Raw genomic sequence first — 17,171 nt, forward strand, 5'->3', positions numbered from 1 at the left:
GAAAATAGAGAAAAGAAGTAAATAAACCGAAGCAGGGAGAACCTTTGTCATTTTTAAGCACTTCTTTTTTCTTTTCTTTTCTTTTCTTTCTTTTCTCTTCTCTTCTCTTCTCTTTCTCTTCTCTTCTTTGTTTATTTGGTATCAGAGGATCCCAGTAGCTCTTTGGGATCCAAAAATGAGATGAATTTATGTTCGTAGTGTGCATCCTCCATGAGAAGCTCTCTGAACATGCCCATGGTTCCATTGTGAAATGACTCTCGGGAATCTGGTTTTAGGTATATGCATGTTAAAGACAAGCCCCACTCAATAGAAACTCAAGAAAGATCCCCTTGATCAAACGATCCCTATCTGATAGTTACAGATACAGATAAATATAGAAATATAAGGAGTGGGGCTTAAGTAAAAAGCTTTGTTTCATAAACCCAAAGTGGAAGATCGCTGCAAGAAACAATTTAAATGTGGGTATAAATTGTATCACTCTTTTTTCTTCTACTATGCTTGCTGTTATCTCCAACCGTAAACCAGGTCCTATAACCACAGTAGATTTCAGCCCAGTGCCTTAATGCAGTCATAAAAAGGACCCTGCAATTTGAAAAGCTGGGCTCCTTCTGTTTAAAAGTACAAAGGGTTTTATTTCTTTCATCATTAAAATAATAAAGCACACATGTGGAAATCTGGACTTTCAGGAACTTGCACACTGTGTTTCTCTTGCTGAGGACCTAGCAACGAATTCCAAGTCGAAGAAATTATTTCAGGCAAAGAAGCCAGTGTAATAATATTTAATTGCCCTCAAAAATACTTAGATTGGCCACAGAATTTGAACATGAAGTTATAAAATAGAGGGACATGAATCTTGTTGCCTTCTGTGTGCCAGACATGCTAAAATCCTGAATTCAAAATGTATAATCAAAATGTTTCATCAGGGTGTGTTTTTTAAAATTTAAATTCAAATCAGATAGAAAAACTATTTGATTAAGAAGATTCTTAAAAGATTAAGAAGATTATTGGATAACCTATAAATATGCTACTGAATGACTTATGAAATACAGTTAGATGACATAAAAATACTTAAGCTTATAAAATGCTAGGTGGTTTGTATGTGTGTATTTTTGTTTCTGTGTTTGTTTGTTTGTTTTCCAGGCAATATGCATATAGGTAAGGAGATAGAAAAGCAAACATCTTTGCCTTTTAATACCAACGCACTTCCTATATGGGGCCTCGCCCTGGCCAAAAAGCCTTACAGCCATTTCTAGCTGCCTACTAAGACTTTTAATGTTCAAAAAAGTAACTAAAGCTGTACATATCACCTATGTGTGGCAGTCAGATGAAAAGCAGGTTATCATGGGCATTATCAGGTCTTAGAAATCACCATGCTTATTTTTATTTATTTTTTAATTGATTTTAGAGAGGGAGAAAAGAAGAGAGAAAAAAACATCAATGTAAGAGAGATACACAGATCAGTTGCCTCACATATGCTTCCTGACTGGAGACTGAACCTACACCTAGATGTATGCCCTGTCTAGGAATCAAACCCACAACCTTTGGGTGCATGGGATAACACTCCAACCAACTGAGCCACACCAGCCAGGGCACCGTGCTATTTTTTAAATGTACCTATTTTTTGCTTTTATATAGTACTAGGGGCCCGGTGTATGAAATTCGTGCACTGGGGGAGGGTGTCCCTCAGCCCAGCCTGCCCCCTCTCATATACTGGGAGCCCTCTGAGGATGTCTTAGTGACGGCTTAGGCCCACTCCCTGCTTCCCTTGGGGATAGGGCCTAAGCCACAGTCTGGCCTCCCTTTGTGGGAGGTGACCAGGCTGATCAGGGGAAGGCACCAGCCCCATCACCCCACTGCTGCAGCCACTGCCAGTCACCGCAGCCAGCAAGGTTTTTTCATCAACACGGACTCCAGTCCCGTCACTATGCAAAAATGACAACTTTCTTTAGGCATTTTCAAGATGCGTCTTTCATATAATAATAATTTCTTTATTATTTTTTTATCCTTACCTGAGGATATGTTTCCATTGATTTTTAGAGAATGTGGAAGAGAAAGGGAAAGACAGAGAGAAACATCAAAGTGAGAGGAACACTTTGATTGGTTGCCTCCTGCATGAGCCCTGACCTGGACCCCGGCCAGGGAGGAGCCTGCAACCTAGGTACATGCCCTTGGTCAGAATTGAACTCAGACCCTGCCATCAGCAGGCTAAGGCATTATCCACTGAGCCAAACCGGCTAGGGCAGGATATGACATTTCTTAGCCCTCCAGCAGCGGACCCTTGTTTTTTTCGCCAGGAGTGTGGTGAAAAACCCTAGATCACCTTTTTGGATTCTTATTACCCAAGTTACTAAGAATATTACCAGTGGCATACAGGGAGCTTAACCAATGAGCAGTCAGAGAAGGTGTTTCCTCTGTAGTTCACACCAATAGCCAGCTTGCCCCCTGCCCCCCGCCCCAGGCCTGACACCTCTGGCCCAGGCTTCAGGCCTGGGCAGGAGACCCCCATCTCTCCCCGATCACCGGCTCCGCCCTCGCCCAGGCCTGATGCCTCAGCCAGAGGCATTGACCCCCATCACCCTTCGATCACCAGATCAGCCCCTCGCCCAGGCCTGATGCCTCAGCGATTTGAGAGAGAGACAGAGAGACAGAGAGACAGAGAGAAACAGAGAGAGAAAGAGAAAGAGAGAAGAGAGAAACATCAATGTGAGAGAGAAACATCAATCAGCTGCCTCCTGTAAGCACCCAGACCAGGGATTAAACCTGTAATCCAGGTATATGCCCTGACCAGGAATTGAACCCACAACATTTTTATGTACTAGTAGATGCTGCTCCAACCAACCAACTACCCAGGGCTCATTCTTGTGTTTTAAATAAAGAAATTGAGATACAGGGATGGTTATAGAGATTCAATGTGGTGGCAGATTAGGTGGATGTTGTACTCACCTCCTCTCAGGACCAAACTAGACTTACAACTACAATATAGAATTATCAACCAGAGTAACCAACTGAAGATTAGCTGAATAGAAGTCTTATAACCAAGGATTTACAGAAGAAGCCACATTGAGACTGAGAGGGAGGACAGAGACATCTAAAGGGCATGCCCTATCCCCATGGGTGGCAACTGAGATACTAGAGCAGTGGTTCTCAACCTTCTGGCCCTTTAAATACAGTTCCTCATGTTGTGATCCAACCATAAAATTATTTTCGTTGCTACTTCATAACTGTAATGTTGCTACTGTTATGAATCGTAATGTAAATATCTGATATGCAGGATGGTCTTAGGCGACCTCTGTGAAAGGGTCGTTTGACCGCCAAAGGGGTCGCGACCCACAGGTTGAGAACCACTCTACTAGAGGAATACCTCAGCTGCAAAGATTCCCCCTGAGGAGCTGGGGTCTCAACCCCACACCAGGCTCCCCAGCCCAGGGCAGCAGAGCCAGGAAGAGGAGCCCACATAACATCTGGCTGTGGGAAACAGCAGAGATTCTGTTCACCAGGGAGAGACAGGAGTCTACTAGAGATGCAGGCACCCTTTTAACGGGCCAAAGCACCAAATCTCATTCACAGCCACTTACCCTGGGCTCCGGTGGATGGAGGGCAGAGCGGACTAGAGTTGTGTGAGGAGACTGGGGTTTGTGGCTCTGGGGAGAGAGCTGAGGGCACAATCACCAGGCTCCCTGTGTTGAGTCATTCTCCCACACCAAGATTCCATCTTTTTGGGTGGAGCACTCGCTCCTTACTGCATCAGCCTTGGGGGAACACAATAAACTGACCTTCTGGACTTCTTGTCACCCCACCTTGCAGAGTTCATGCCCTACTGAGCAGTCAGATGCCTGGACTGCGGTGTAGAAGTTTGGGCAGACTTAGGGGGTGTCAGTGACTGAGTTGTGTGGACTTGGTGCAGGGGCCACTCCTCCCACCTTTCCTCAAACCTGACTGGCACCTGCCCCTCACAGGAGTTCCACTGGCCCCACCCTCCTGATCCTGACAGCCCCACACTGTTAAACGTAGGCTCCTGGCAGAATCTTGGACAAACTGAGTTGTGTGGCTGTAGGCTGGGGGGAGTTTTTTCCTCACATGCCCGACTGGTGCAAAGCCCTCATTTCATGCAGACAAATTGTGGTCTGTTTGGTCCTAATCAACTCTGCTGGCCTCACCTTTATGATTCTCTGAGACCCATGAAAAAGGTTTGTGGGTACCTGGTGGGTGGCAGCTATTCTTGGTATATACCCTGGAACATTTGCTGAGTTGCCTCAGATCTAGCACTGGCACAGAGTTTGAACCTGTATCAATCTGGTGAACACCACTGGCCCCTACCTGGTGACTCACTGAGAACCTACCTCATGCAACTCAAGTACCGCCAGAGGCTCTCTCAGTGACCGAGCCTAACAGGCAGCTGTCAGGTGGAGGCAGGCAGAGGCGGATCTCAGGGCACCTTGGGACTTTTTGCTGACCTGTCCCTGGGCGTGTTGCTGGTAAAAGCCCACCTTGGTGAGCAACGTGGTCCTTCCCACTTGCAATCAGACCCAGTAGAGGCAGCCACAAACTGTAGCTCCAGAGAGGTTGCCCAGGGCCAGTCTCAGGCAGCATCTGACATTGGCCTACACCGGCATCCCTCCCAAAAACCAAGACACCCTGCCGTGGCCGGTTTGGCTCAGTGGATAGAGCGTTGGCCTGCAGACTGAAGGGTCCCGGGTTTGATTCTGGTCAAGGGCATGTACCTTGGTTGCGAGCACATCCCCAGTGGGAGGTGTGTAGGTGGTGGCTGATCGATGTTTCTCTCTCATCGATGTTTCTAACTCTCTATCTCTCTTCCTTCCTCTCTGCAAAAGATCAATAAAATATATTAAAAAAAAAAAAAAAGAACCAAGACACCCAGTGGCCAGCTTCAGACAACATCAGAGTAGGGTCCAATTAGCCTCACAAGTGGCATGTCCAGAGAGAGATCTTCTCAGGCACTAGACCCGACGCAGGCACCTTTTCAGCAGCTCCTACACTATGTTCAAGATTGATTCACACATGAACAGGCCAATAGCAATCAAGACTCAGGTATAATAGAGGGGCCCACATAACCCACACAGGGACATTCCTGGAGCACCTAGATCAGGTAATCAAGGAGACTGTACCACTGGTTCCCACAGGAAACTTAATACATAACGCCACCCCATGAAGTCTGGGAGTCATAGCAGATCTACCTACTCCATAGATACAAATACAAATAGGCAGCCAAAGTAAAGAGGCAAAGTAACATGCATATTTCAGAGTACTAGAACAAATATTCCAAAAATTTATATGCAACCACAAAAGACCTTGAATAGCCACAGCAATCCTGAGAAAGAACAAAGTTAGAGAAATCATGCTACCTGATATCAAACTATCCTATAAGGCCATAGAAATCAAAACAACATTGTACTGGCATAAAATCAAACATATAGTCCTGGCTGAGATGTGAGAGGAATACATTAATTGGTTGCCTCCCACACGTGCCCTGACCAGGACTGGGGATCGAGCCTGCAACAGAGGTATATGCCCTTGACCAGAATCGAACTGGGGACCCTTCAGTTTGACGGCTAACACTCTATCCACTGAGCCAAACTGGCTAGTTTTAAAAATATTTTTAAAAAACAACAACATATAGATCAATGGAACAGAATAAAAAGCCCAGAAGTAAAACCATATCTTCATGGTCCATTAATTTGACAAAGGAGGGAAGGAGATAAAATGGGCTATAAAAATAGTCTATTCAATAAATGATGTTAGGAAAATTGGACAGACACATGCAAAAAAATAAATTAGACCACCTTTTTACACCATAAACAAGAATAAACTCAAAATGGATTAAAGACTTAAATGTAAGACTCCAAACCATAAACGTCTAGAAGAAAACATAGGCAGTAAAATCTCAGACATTTCTTGTGGCAATATATTTTCTGATATATCTCCTTCGGCAAGGGACAAGAGAAAAAAAATGAATAAATGAAACTAAAATTTTTTTTTGCACAGGAAAGGAAACCAACAACAAAATGAAAAGACAACCCAGTGAATGGGAGAGCATATTCAGCAATGATAATATAAAGAACTTATATAAATACACACACAAAAAAATACAACAACAATCCAATTTAAAAAACGGGCAAAGAACTTGAATAGATACTTCTCCAAAAAGGACATGCAGATGGCCAATAAACATATGAAAAGATGCTTACTAATCATCAGAGAAATGCAAATTAAAACCACAATGAAGTATCATCTCACACCTGTCAGAATGGTTATGATCAATAAACCAACAAACAAATGCTGTCGAGGGTGTGGAGAAAAGAGAACCCTTGTGCACCATTGGTGAGAATGCAGCTTGGCGCAGCCACTATGGAAAAAAGTATAGAGCTTCCTCAAAAGATTAAAAATGAGTCTGCCTTATCACCCAGTGATTCCACTTCCAGGGATTTATCCAAAGAAACCCAAAACACTGGTTTGAAAGAATAGATGCACCCCTATGTTAATTGCAGTGCTATTTATAATAGCCAAGATTTGGAAATACCCCAAGTGCCCATCAGTATATTAGTGGATAAAAAAGCACTGGTACATATACACAATGGAATACTATTTGGCTGTAAAAAAGAAAGAAAAGAAAGAAAAGAAAAGAAAAGAAAAGAAGAGAAGAGAAGAGAAGAGAAGAGAAGAGAAGAGAAGAGAAGAGAAAAGAAAAAGAAAAGAAAAGAGAAGAAAACCTTGCCTTTTCTAACAGCATGGATGGACTTGGAGAGTATTATGCTAAGTGAAATAAGCCAGTCTTGGAAAGACGAATACCATATGATTTCAATTATATGTGGAATCTAATGAACAAACAAACAAACAAAATTGAAACAGACTCATAGATACAGAAAACAGACTGACAGCTGTTGGAGGGGAAGGGGTTTGCAGGCCTGGGTGAAAAAGTTAAAGGTATTAAGCAAAAAACAACCATCACCACTACCACCATATCAAAAAATCCTCATAGACACAGACAATAGTATGGTGATTACCAGAGGGAAAGGGGCTTGTGAGCAGGTAGAAGAGGGTAAAGGGCAGATAACTGGTGATGAAAGGAGACTGGACTTTGGGTGGCCAACACAATGCAATATACAGATGATGGATTATAAAATTGTATACCTGAAACCTATTAACAATGTCATCCCAATTGAGTCAATAAAATTTCTTTTTAAATGCAAAGTTGTGTTGTTCTCCAGGTTAGTCATATCCCCTTTTATAGATTTGCAAAGTAACTTAATGTTTCCTTACAGGACTTACTACAGTCGTAATTAATTTAAAATGTTTGTCTCTCTGCCTGGACCGTGAACTTCCTGAGAAGAGGGACTCCTTGTTTATCATAAAGTTTGGAACAGAAGGGGTGCTCAAAAAAGGTTTCATGATTGAATGAACCCATGAGGACCTTTTTTTTTTAAGTCCCTGAAGAAGTCTGGACAGAAGCACGATGTGAACCCCATCTGCTGCTGGGAACCCCTCATTCCTCCCACTCTCTCAGTGTGGGGCAAACCAAGTGTGTCTTCAGAACAGCCTTTTAAGACTCAGAAGCTGGAGCTCTGGATACTCACATGGAAGCCAGACTGTGTGGAAAGACAGTTCAAGAGAATGTTCTGACACCAAGTCACCTGAGATTCCAAATGATCCTTGCAGGTTTTGGAACTCACCATCCTCTGCACACTTAAAGCCTTAACAAAAGTGTTTTCTTCACTCTCAGTATATCAAAGTAAGTATTTTAAATTTTATCAAATGTGTCCTGAGGGTGATTTGTTTTAAACACATGTTTGTATTTCGTAAATATAAGGTCTCTAGAGCCATCCCAAACTGAAGAAGGAATCTACATTTTTAACTACTGCCACAACCACCACTACTACTACTGCTACTACTACCACTACTATTACTATTATTAAAGTGACTCTTTCAACCTTTGTTAAAATACAGTTTGGCCTGGGGTAAACCTTACTATTAAAAGAGAAATACTAAATGAGAAATGTTTATCATACTATCTCTCTGAATATTCAGTTTCTTTTTGGTTTAGATAATAGAGTTTATTTGTATTTAGCAGGCAAACTTCTTTATTCTATTTTTCAATTACAGTTTACACTTAATATCCTATATAATAAAGAGGTAATGTGCAAATTGACCATCACACCCTTGCACAAGATGGCAGCTCCCATCTGGTCAAAAGATGGCCGCCACAAGATGGCCAGCAAGGGGGGGCAGTTGGGGGTGACCAGGCTGGCAGGGGAAGGCAGTTGGGGGCAATCAGGATGGCAAGGAAGCAATTAGGCATCTATCAGGCTGGCAGGGGAGTGGTTAGGGGGTGATCCGGCTGGCAAACAGAAGCTGTTAGGGGCAATCAGGCAGGTGAGCGGTTGGGAGCTAGCAGTCCTGGATTGTGAGAGGGATGTCTGACTGCCGGTTAGGGATCGGGCCTAAACCGGCAGTCGGACATCCCCTGAGGGGTCCCAGATTAGAGAAGGTGCAGGCTGGGCTGAGGGACAACCCCTTCCTCAGTGCACAAATTTCGTGCACCGAGCCTCTAGTTATTTTATATTAGTTTCAGGTGTACAGCATAGGTTAGACAATGCTATACTTTACAAAGTATTTCCCCCCATATTTCAAGTACCCACCTGGGACCATACATAGTTGTTACAATATTATTGACTATATTCCCTATGCTGTACTTTACATCCCGTGACTATTTTTGACTACTGTTTGTACTTCTTAATCACTATACCTTTTTTACTCAGCTCTCCAAACCTTCTTCCTTCTGGCAACCATCAGTCTGGTCTCTGTAAGTGTGAGTTTGTTTCAATTTTGTTTATTCACTTATTTTGCTCTTTAGATTCCACTTATAAGCAAAATCATATGGATTTGTTTTTCTAGGCCTGACTTATTTCACTTTGCATGATACCATCTAGGTCCATCCATGCAGTAACAAATGCTAAGACTTATTTTTATTTATTTATTTATTTTTTTTACGGCCAAGTAACATTCCATTGTATATATGTGCCACCACTTTTTAATCCACTCATTTGTTTATTGGCACTTGGGGTGCTACTTATTTATTTTGTTTTTTAATTTATCTGTATTGTTGAAAATATTATAGATGTCTCCCTTTTCCCCTCCTCCTCCCCATTCTCATCCCCTCTCCAGTCCTTCACCCCACTATTGTCTGTGTCCATGGGTTATGCATATAAGTTTTTTGGTTGATATTTCCCTCCCTGAACCCCACCTCTTCCCTCTGAAAATCCTCAGTCTATTGCATGCTTCCATGTCTCTGGATCTATTTTGTTTCTCAGATTATTTTGTTCATTAGATGCCACATATAAGTGAGATCATGTGATTCTTGTCTTTCTCTGACTGGCTTACTTCACTTATCATAATACTCTCCAGCTCCCTCCATGCTGCCTCAAAGGTTAAGAGAGTCTTCTTTTTTACAGCTGCATAGTATTCCATTGTGTAAATGTGCCACCGTTTTTTAATCTACTCATCTACTGATGAACACTTGGGCTGCTTCCAGATCTTTGCTATTATAAATTACATTGCTATGAACATAGAGATGCATATATTCTCTTTTGATATATTCCTAGAAGTGGGATCACTGGGTCAAAAGGCAATTCCACTTTTAATTTTTTGAGGAGACTTCACACTGTTTTCCATAGTGGCTGCACCAGTCTGCATTCCCATCAGCAGTGTACCAAGGTTCCTCTTTCTCCACAACCTCTCTAGCACTTGGCATTTGTTGATTCATATCTTTGCTATTTAAAGAATAATATAGTGAACATAGGAGTGCATATATTCTTTCAAATTAGTGTTTTTGTTTCTTTGGATATAAACCCAGAAGTGGAATCACTGGGTCATAAGGCACTTTAATTTTTAATTTTTTGAGAAAACTCCTCACTGTTTTCCATAGTGGCTGCACCAGTCTGCATCCCCACCAGCCAGCCATGCACGAGGGTTCCCTTTTCTCCACATCCTCACCATCACTTGTTTGTTGATTTATTGATGATAGCCATTCTGACATATGTGAGGTGAACTCTCATTGTCATTTTAATTTGCATCTCTGATGATTAATGACTTTGAGCATCTTTTCATATGTCTATTGGCCATCTGTAGATCCTTTTTGGAGAAGTGTTTTGAATATTCAGTTTCTTGACTCCAGAGAGCCAGGCAGTGCTTTCAGAACTACATCTGTGTTGCTTCATTAATTCCAAGAGTCACAGAGGTGGGAGAAGAGCTGACAACAAGTGTACTTGTATCAAGCTGCAAACTGAACACTCTCTGGATTCTAACTCATCTCTTAACCCACCTAAGTGGCACTAACTTGGCCCTTCTGGCTCTCTAACTTGTTTCCTGAGACTTGGCAAAGAGCTGTCCTTGCCAGTCCCCCAGACCAGGTGCATTTTGCAGTTTCTGTTTTCATTGGATCACAGGACAGGAATGAAACAGGGAGAGGCTGCACCTGCAGAAGGAAGACACGAGGGGCGCCCATCTCAATGAGCAGATCCTTGGGTTGAAATTCTGACTCCTCTTTAATCTTAGGTGAATCCCTTAACCTTTCTAAAACTCAGTTTCCTTATTTAAAAAACTGATTTAACATGTACCTCCTGGAATTATTGCAAAATTTGATTAGTTAATTAAGCTATTTGAGAGCTCATTGCAAGATGTCTGACCCTCAACAAACATAGCTGAATTTGAATTTAATCCAAATCCTTTGCTGGCCAGCTTTGAATAGACTCCTCATTGGGCCTCTGGCAGCACCTCTAGAAGAGGAAGGTTGTATGTTGCCCGCAAACACCCACATCTGCCAGGGTGGATTTGGATATGTATTTGCATTTTCATCCTGTTTAATCCTTTCTCCAAAGTGACCTACAGACTCCACACTCCTCCTCCTCCACCTGCCTCCTTACTTCTACATTTACAGTTTTCCTCCAGCCCTGCTGTGCACATCTGTATGGTTAGCCAGCCCTCTACCCTTTCTCATCCCACCCCTCACCAGCCCTCTAATTGTTCCTTTCTCACTTGGGCCTGTAGGATAACCTTGTTCTATTGTAAACAAACTCCATTATCTAGGCACCGTGGGAAATGTCAGAGTAAAACACACAGCTGCTGCCCTACTGCAATCATCTAAGCCTTTTTATTCTCGTCAACCCCTGATCTCACAATTCCCAGTCTTGGCACATAACCATAGCGCTTAGCCTGCAGTATGATATATGACTCTGTCTGTGTAATTTTCCACAAACACATTTTAGCTGTTCCAAAGGTAAAACAAAAAAATATTTTTTTTTCCTTTCCCTTAGAACAGTACCTTGAAATCATTACACAGTGCTTCTAACTATACTTTTTTTCTGTTAAAAAGCTGGTGGTAAGAAACAGCTGAAGTTGTATAGTTAAATCTGTGAAAACTTAGCATGCAGGTGAAAGATGAAATAGCAAGCAGTCTTTGGCATTGAGAAGTCTTGGCTAGGATTAAGAATAAAAACGCACTTTTCCTCAAATGAAAGCCAATTTATTTTCTTTTTTTAACTATGAAAGTAGTGGCTTTCTTTAGCTAGGTAAATAACTTCAGAGAAAAATTAAAAGGAATGTTTCAAAGTGTACATTTAAAACCATCACATGGCGTGTGAGTGTCATCATTTAAGGCAGAATTAAACAACGGATAATGTATTAATCCACCTCTTAGTGACTGTTACATGATTTTGATGTTCCACAAAACTGAAATTACAATCTATGATAGCCTGAGATATTGTCTTTGTGAAGTTACTAACTATAAAGTTTTGCTTGGTGTAAAGCTATTCATGCATGTCTTTTTCTTTTATTTCAAATTTTCTCATGAGGAATCTGCCCCATTTTTCCTCTCACGTGTGGAGAGATTTGTATTGTTGGCCGGTATATACTGAAAGTGTGTGGTATTTTGGGTCCTGAATAGACAAGTGTAAGGCATGACCTTCCCTACACTGTAAATGCTGGCATGCTAAGATCACCGTTAGCGCTGTAAATGCTGGAAATTATGTCAAGCCTAGACTTGGTGTCTGGCATAACTGGTCTCTCTCCACTCTAGGATTCCTGCTGATATTACTGCCAGAGCTAGCTTTTAAAATCAAAGATTGTGTCACTTAAAATCTTTTATTAGCACCAACTGTGTAGAGAACATACAAACCCACCAGCATGCCATCCACAACCCTTCCTAAGCACCTGATGACCTGTCTTTGCCTTTCCAGTTTCCTCTCCTACCACTGCTCTGCTTTGAATGTGATTTCCCAGCCCAATCAAACTATTTCTGACTCCCTGAGTACTTTGGTTTCCATTACCTTCCATCATGGTTCAGAAATGATCTCCCCTTGATCATACACTCAGCACCATCCACTTCCTTCTGATCCGTATTCGACTGTCCTTCTATGAAACAACAGCTTCTACCTTTAAGAGAGGCACCTGTCTTCTGAATCCTTTTTTGATTCTTCAGTCTTTGAGTAAATAATGCCCTTCCCTTCCCTCTCTTCTTCATGCTACCCAGTGCTTTGGGGCTCTGTAAGTGGCTCTATTATAGCACCTTCCACATTGTACTTTAATTATTAGAAAGCCCACTCCTTGACTTGTCTTATAACTCTGAGTAAAAAGCTGTGCTATTCATCATTGTCTCCCCAGTGAGAGACCAGCCAGCCCTGAGTAGTCACTCAAAAACTATTTGGTGAATTAATGGTTTTTATTTTTACCCTCAAGGCTAAGAAATGGGGAGCATTTTTACAAAACTGGAGCTAGAGCAAACTGACATAAAACATCAAATGAACAAAAATGAATGTTCTAAGGACAACCAATTTTTTCAAGTATTGAAAGAAGGCTGTGAATTATTCATTTTCTCTAAGAGTTATAGCAAGCTTTATGAATATTTAAAAACAATAACAATTTTTTCTAGATTCAAATTAATTTTGTATTTAGTAAGAGTTCAAGAACACTATAAGCCAAAAATATCTCAATAAAGTTAAAAAACAAAGGCTTCAAGAACAGAAACAGAATTCATTATAAGCCTGTCATTATATCATGTACTATATGTAAATGTGCTATAAACTTTATTTTTATCCTTACCTGAGGATATGTTTTTATTTATTTCAGAGAGAGAAAGGGAGAGAGAGAGAGAGAGAGAGAGAGAGAGAGAGAGAGAGAGAGAGAGAGATTGGTTACATCTTATATGTTCTACAGACCAGGGATAGAACCTGCAACTTAGGTATGTGCCCTTACTGGGAATTGAACCCACAACCTCTTGGTATATGGGAGGGCACTCCTACCATTGAAGCAACTTGGCTTGAGCAACGTGCTATAAACTTTAACAAGAGGAATTAATGTGTTCCATCTGTGAAAGCTTAGAATTGACCTCCAACAAGAAATAAGAAAAAGTCAGAAAAAATTATTTAAAGGTAGGTAGACCAGTTGTTTTTAGTTATTATTGGTGTTTTGTTAAGTGTAGAGCCAAGTGCTTTCATGAGTAGGAGGCACTGTGTTATTAAATCTATGAGCTTAGACTCTGGATTCAGCGTGCCTGGGTTCAAAATCAACTCTGTCACTTTCCATAGGTTTAAAATCTTGGATAAGGTAAGCAACCATCCATGTCTCAATCTCTTCATCAGTAAAACAGAGCTAAAAATGGTACCTACTTCATGGGGTTAATGTGAGAATTAAATTGGAAAACCCACCTAAAGAACTTAGCAAGCAGTCAAATTTTCAGTAAACACCAGCTGTTATTATAATTTGCAGTTTTTTTGTGTGTGTGTTTTTTTAAGAGTTTGCTTAAGCAAAGGAAAATGTAGAGTGACTAAATGCCCCAAAATATATTATAGTGCAATTGAGTTAGCACATCTAAACCATGGGTTCTCAGGACCTGGTTAAAAACCTCAGTCCTTAAAGAAGGGCTGGGAGGAAAGAAATGGAATTCTTCTAGAATTCCAGAGTAACCTAGCTAATTGCCCCCATACAGTAAAGAAGGAACCACAATGAGCAGCTGTATAGTGAATGTAGGGGGCAGCCTGACCCTGCATTATCTCCAGGGTTAATTGTTGCTGCTTGGGTGCTGTCCTCCTGCTATACAGAAAAAAAAAAGGGGGGGGGGATGGCAGAGGTAGAAGGTGGGCAAAATGGGTGGAGATGGTCAAAATGTACAAACTTCCAGTTATAAAATAAACAAATCCTGAGAACGTAAGGTACAGCATGGTGACTATAGCTAAATAATGCTGCATTACATATTTGAAAGTTGCTAAGAGAGTAAATCTTAAAAGTTCTTGTCACAAAATAAAATTTGTAATTGTGGTGACAGATGTTAACTCGACTTACTATGGTGATTATTTCACAAACATACTAATATCAAATTTTGTCATATCCTTGAAACTAATATAATGTCATATGTTAATTATATTCCACTTAAAAATTGGAAGATAAGCACTAGAAAGTTATATTTTTAACAACATTAACAGTAACAACCACAAAACAGTTCTTCATTTGTTTGTTTTCAGATATCACATAAGTGGGATTCTTCCTAAATATTAGAAAATTCAGGAGTCTTAGGCATATTTCCACTTCCAAGGTAGAAGGTTTTTTTGGAGATATATATATATATATATATATATATATATATACACACATACACACACACACTAGAGGCCCAGTGCATGGATTCGTGCATGGGGTTGCGGGGGGAGTCCCTCGGTGTGGATTGGGCTGAAACCAGCATCCAACATCTCCAGAGGGATGTAGTAGTATGCAAAGCACTGGGCAACGCTCATCCTGGTCAGTTGAGCATCTGCCGCTCCCCCCCCCCAAGTCTTCTACTGCCATCTTGCATCTCCTGGTCTGTCACACCCAGCTATGGAGAAGTGGGTCCCTAGGGTGGAGCTCCCATGGCCTTGCTAGGGGAGCAGACTGAGGCTCAGAGAAGTTGGGTGAGTACCCAAGGAGCACCCGGGGCAGACCAGGGAGTTGCAGTAGCTGTGCAGCGAGGCCACCCATTTCACCCACGTCCTGCAAGTCCTGGGGTGGCTCCAGTCTGATAGGAGGAGATGGGCGCTAAGAACGGAGTTCGTGGTCTCTTTTTTCTCTCCCTTCTTCCCTTGGTTCCAGCTGCCCGGGGAGGATGCGACCGGAGGTGTTGATGGGGGTCGGAGGCACCTCGCCTCCCCAGTGGTGCCTGGGGAGCAGTGGAATTTGGGTCGATGGCCCGGCTGCCCAATGGGAACTTCAGCTCAGCCCCACCTGCTTGCAATCTTTCATAGACTCACTCACCTGTTTCTCTTTTCATCTATCCAAGATGACTGCTCCCTGGTGGTCAGTGCACATCATGGCAATCCGTCGACCAGTTGAATGGTCAAACAGTGGCTTAGGCTTTTATATATATATATCAAATACTTGAGGATTTATCCTATTTTTTCTAGTTTGGTATATATCTGATAATTTTTATATCTTCAAGTCATATTATATTTTTTCTACTTTTGCATATATTTGACAATTTTTATATTTTCAAGTCAGTGTCAAATGTAAATAGTACCACAATATAATTTTTATTTATTACAAAAATATTTCTAAAAAAATAAATAAATAAAAATATTTCTACTTCTGAACTTTGTTTAAAGCCAGATAAAATAGCTGGAATTTAATTTTTCTTAAGTAAAAATCAACCTTTCTGTCTTTCTGCTTAGGTGATAGGTTTTTTTCATTTTCACTTTACCTTGAAAGCTAGTTCTTGCATTTAGGTCCGTTTTCCTTTATTTATTTGTCTCTCTTGTCAGTTTTATTTTTGTGGCTGCTGCTACTCCTGTGAAAGTGGCACCCCTAGGGTTTAGCCACTACTCTCATGAAATGTGGAGCTCTTCCCCATGGGAGCTGGTTCTGGAATGGCCTCGCCATCCCTGCAGACCAGGTCTAGAAGTTTTGAGGCTAACAGTATAGGACAGGTTACTGCTCACTTTGTTCTTCCAGAGAAAGCAAAGACAGACTGAAAGCACTCTCTTCCCTAAAAACAGAAGGGGATGAGAGCTGACACCCTACCAAGTGGTGATGGCAGATCCAAAAAATAAGGCCCACTAGCACACAGAAAACTGAGAGTCCCTGGCAGGGCTCCGGGAGCAAAAGCAAGAAAATCCAGAAAGGGAAGAGTCTGAGCAACTGTAATTAGGGACGAGTGCGTGGAGAGGGGCAGGAGGTATGAAACACACAATGATTAATGCTCTTTCCTTCCTACATTTTCCTCATGAGCGTGTTTGCATTTCTTGATTTTACTAGCTTGCTAATAGAGGGTTAGTTGTAAACCCTTTCTGAGGTTTACCCAAGGGTTTCTTAATTCCCTGACACCCCGAGTTAAAATGAAACAAAATAACAACAAAAAAAACAATCAAAAAATTAATTCAAATTTCCAGTGACCATGGACAAGAGCAGAGAACTACCTCTATTTACACACTTGTCTTGACAGACAGAGAAAGAGCACAATCTGAATAAAAACTCAACAGTGGAATGGGCCATAAATCTGCCATGCATAGGGAATTAAATGGGGGAGAAGGGGACAAAACTCATTTGCTCTATAACTGCTCATATCTTCCTTCTGAGCCTTAACCTCACTGGGAGATGAAATGTCAGATCTTAAATGTACCAAATAATGGTGTCCCAATGTTTCCATTTAAATAATCTCTTTTGAATGACTCACTATTTTCAGAAAATGTCTAAGTCTTTCAGGTTTCTCTTCTTTCTCCTTGCTCCTTTTTGAGATGTTATCTATGCAAAGGGAGTGACAACTCACTTTGGTAGATGTTAGTGGAGGACCTCTAGTCTACAGATTGTCTGAGGTCGTCACTGGTTCCTGTCATGAAGTTATTTATCTGACCTAGTTTCTGGATTATCATCCGCTGAGATATGCCCGGTTCCTCCTGGCTTATAATTTAGAACATATATCAAAGTTCTAGATTTGCTGTACCCAGAAGAAAAGTCCCTGCATTCTGCAGCCTCTTTGTTCCAACTTCAGGACTGGGCCGATCCAGCAGGCTTTTAGCACCTCATATCACCTCATCAGGATACGTGGAAATATTTAAAATGCCTGCACAACTGCTTAGGTTACCAGCAACCAGGAGAAATTTTTCAGGCTCATGCACTGAGCTGCCTCCCTCTATCAC

This window comes from Myotis myotis, unplaced genomic scaffold (assembly GCF_014108235.1).
Source record: "Myotis myotis isolate mMyoMyo1 unplaced genomic scaffold, mMyoMyo1.p scaffold_m19_p_3, whole genome shotgun sequence".
Taxonomy (NCBI): Eukaryota; Metazoa; Chordata; class Mammalia; order Chiroptera; family Vespertilionidae; genus Myotis; species Myotis myotis.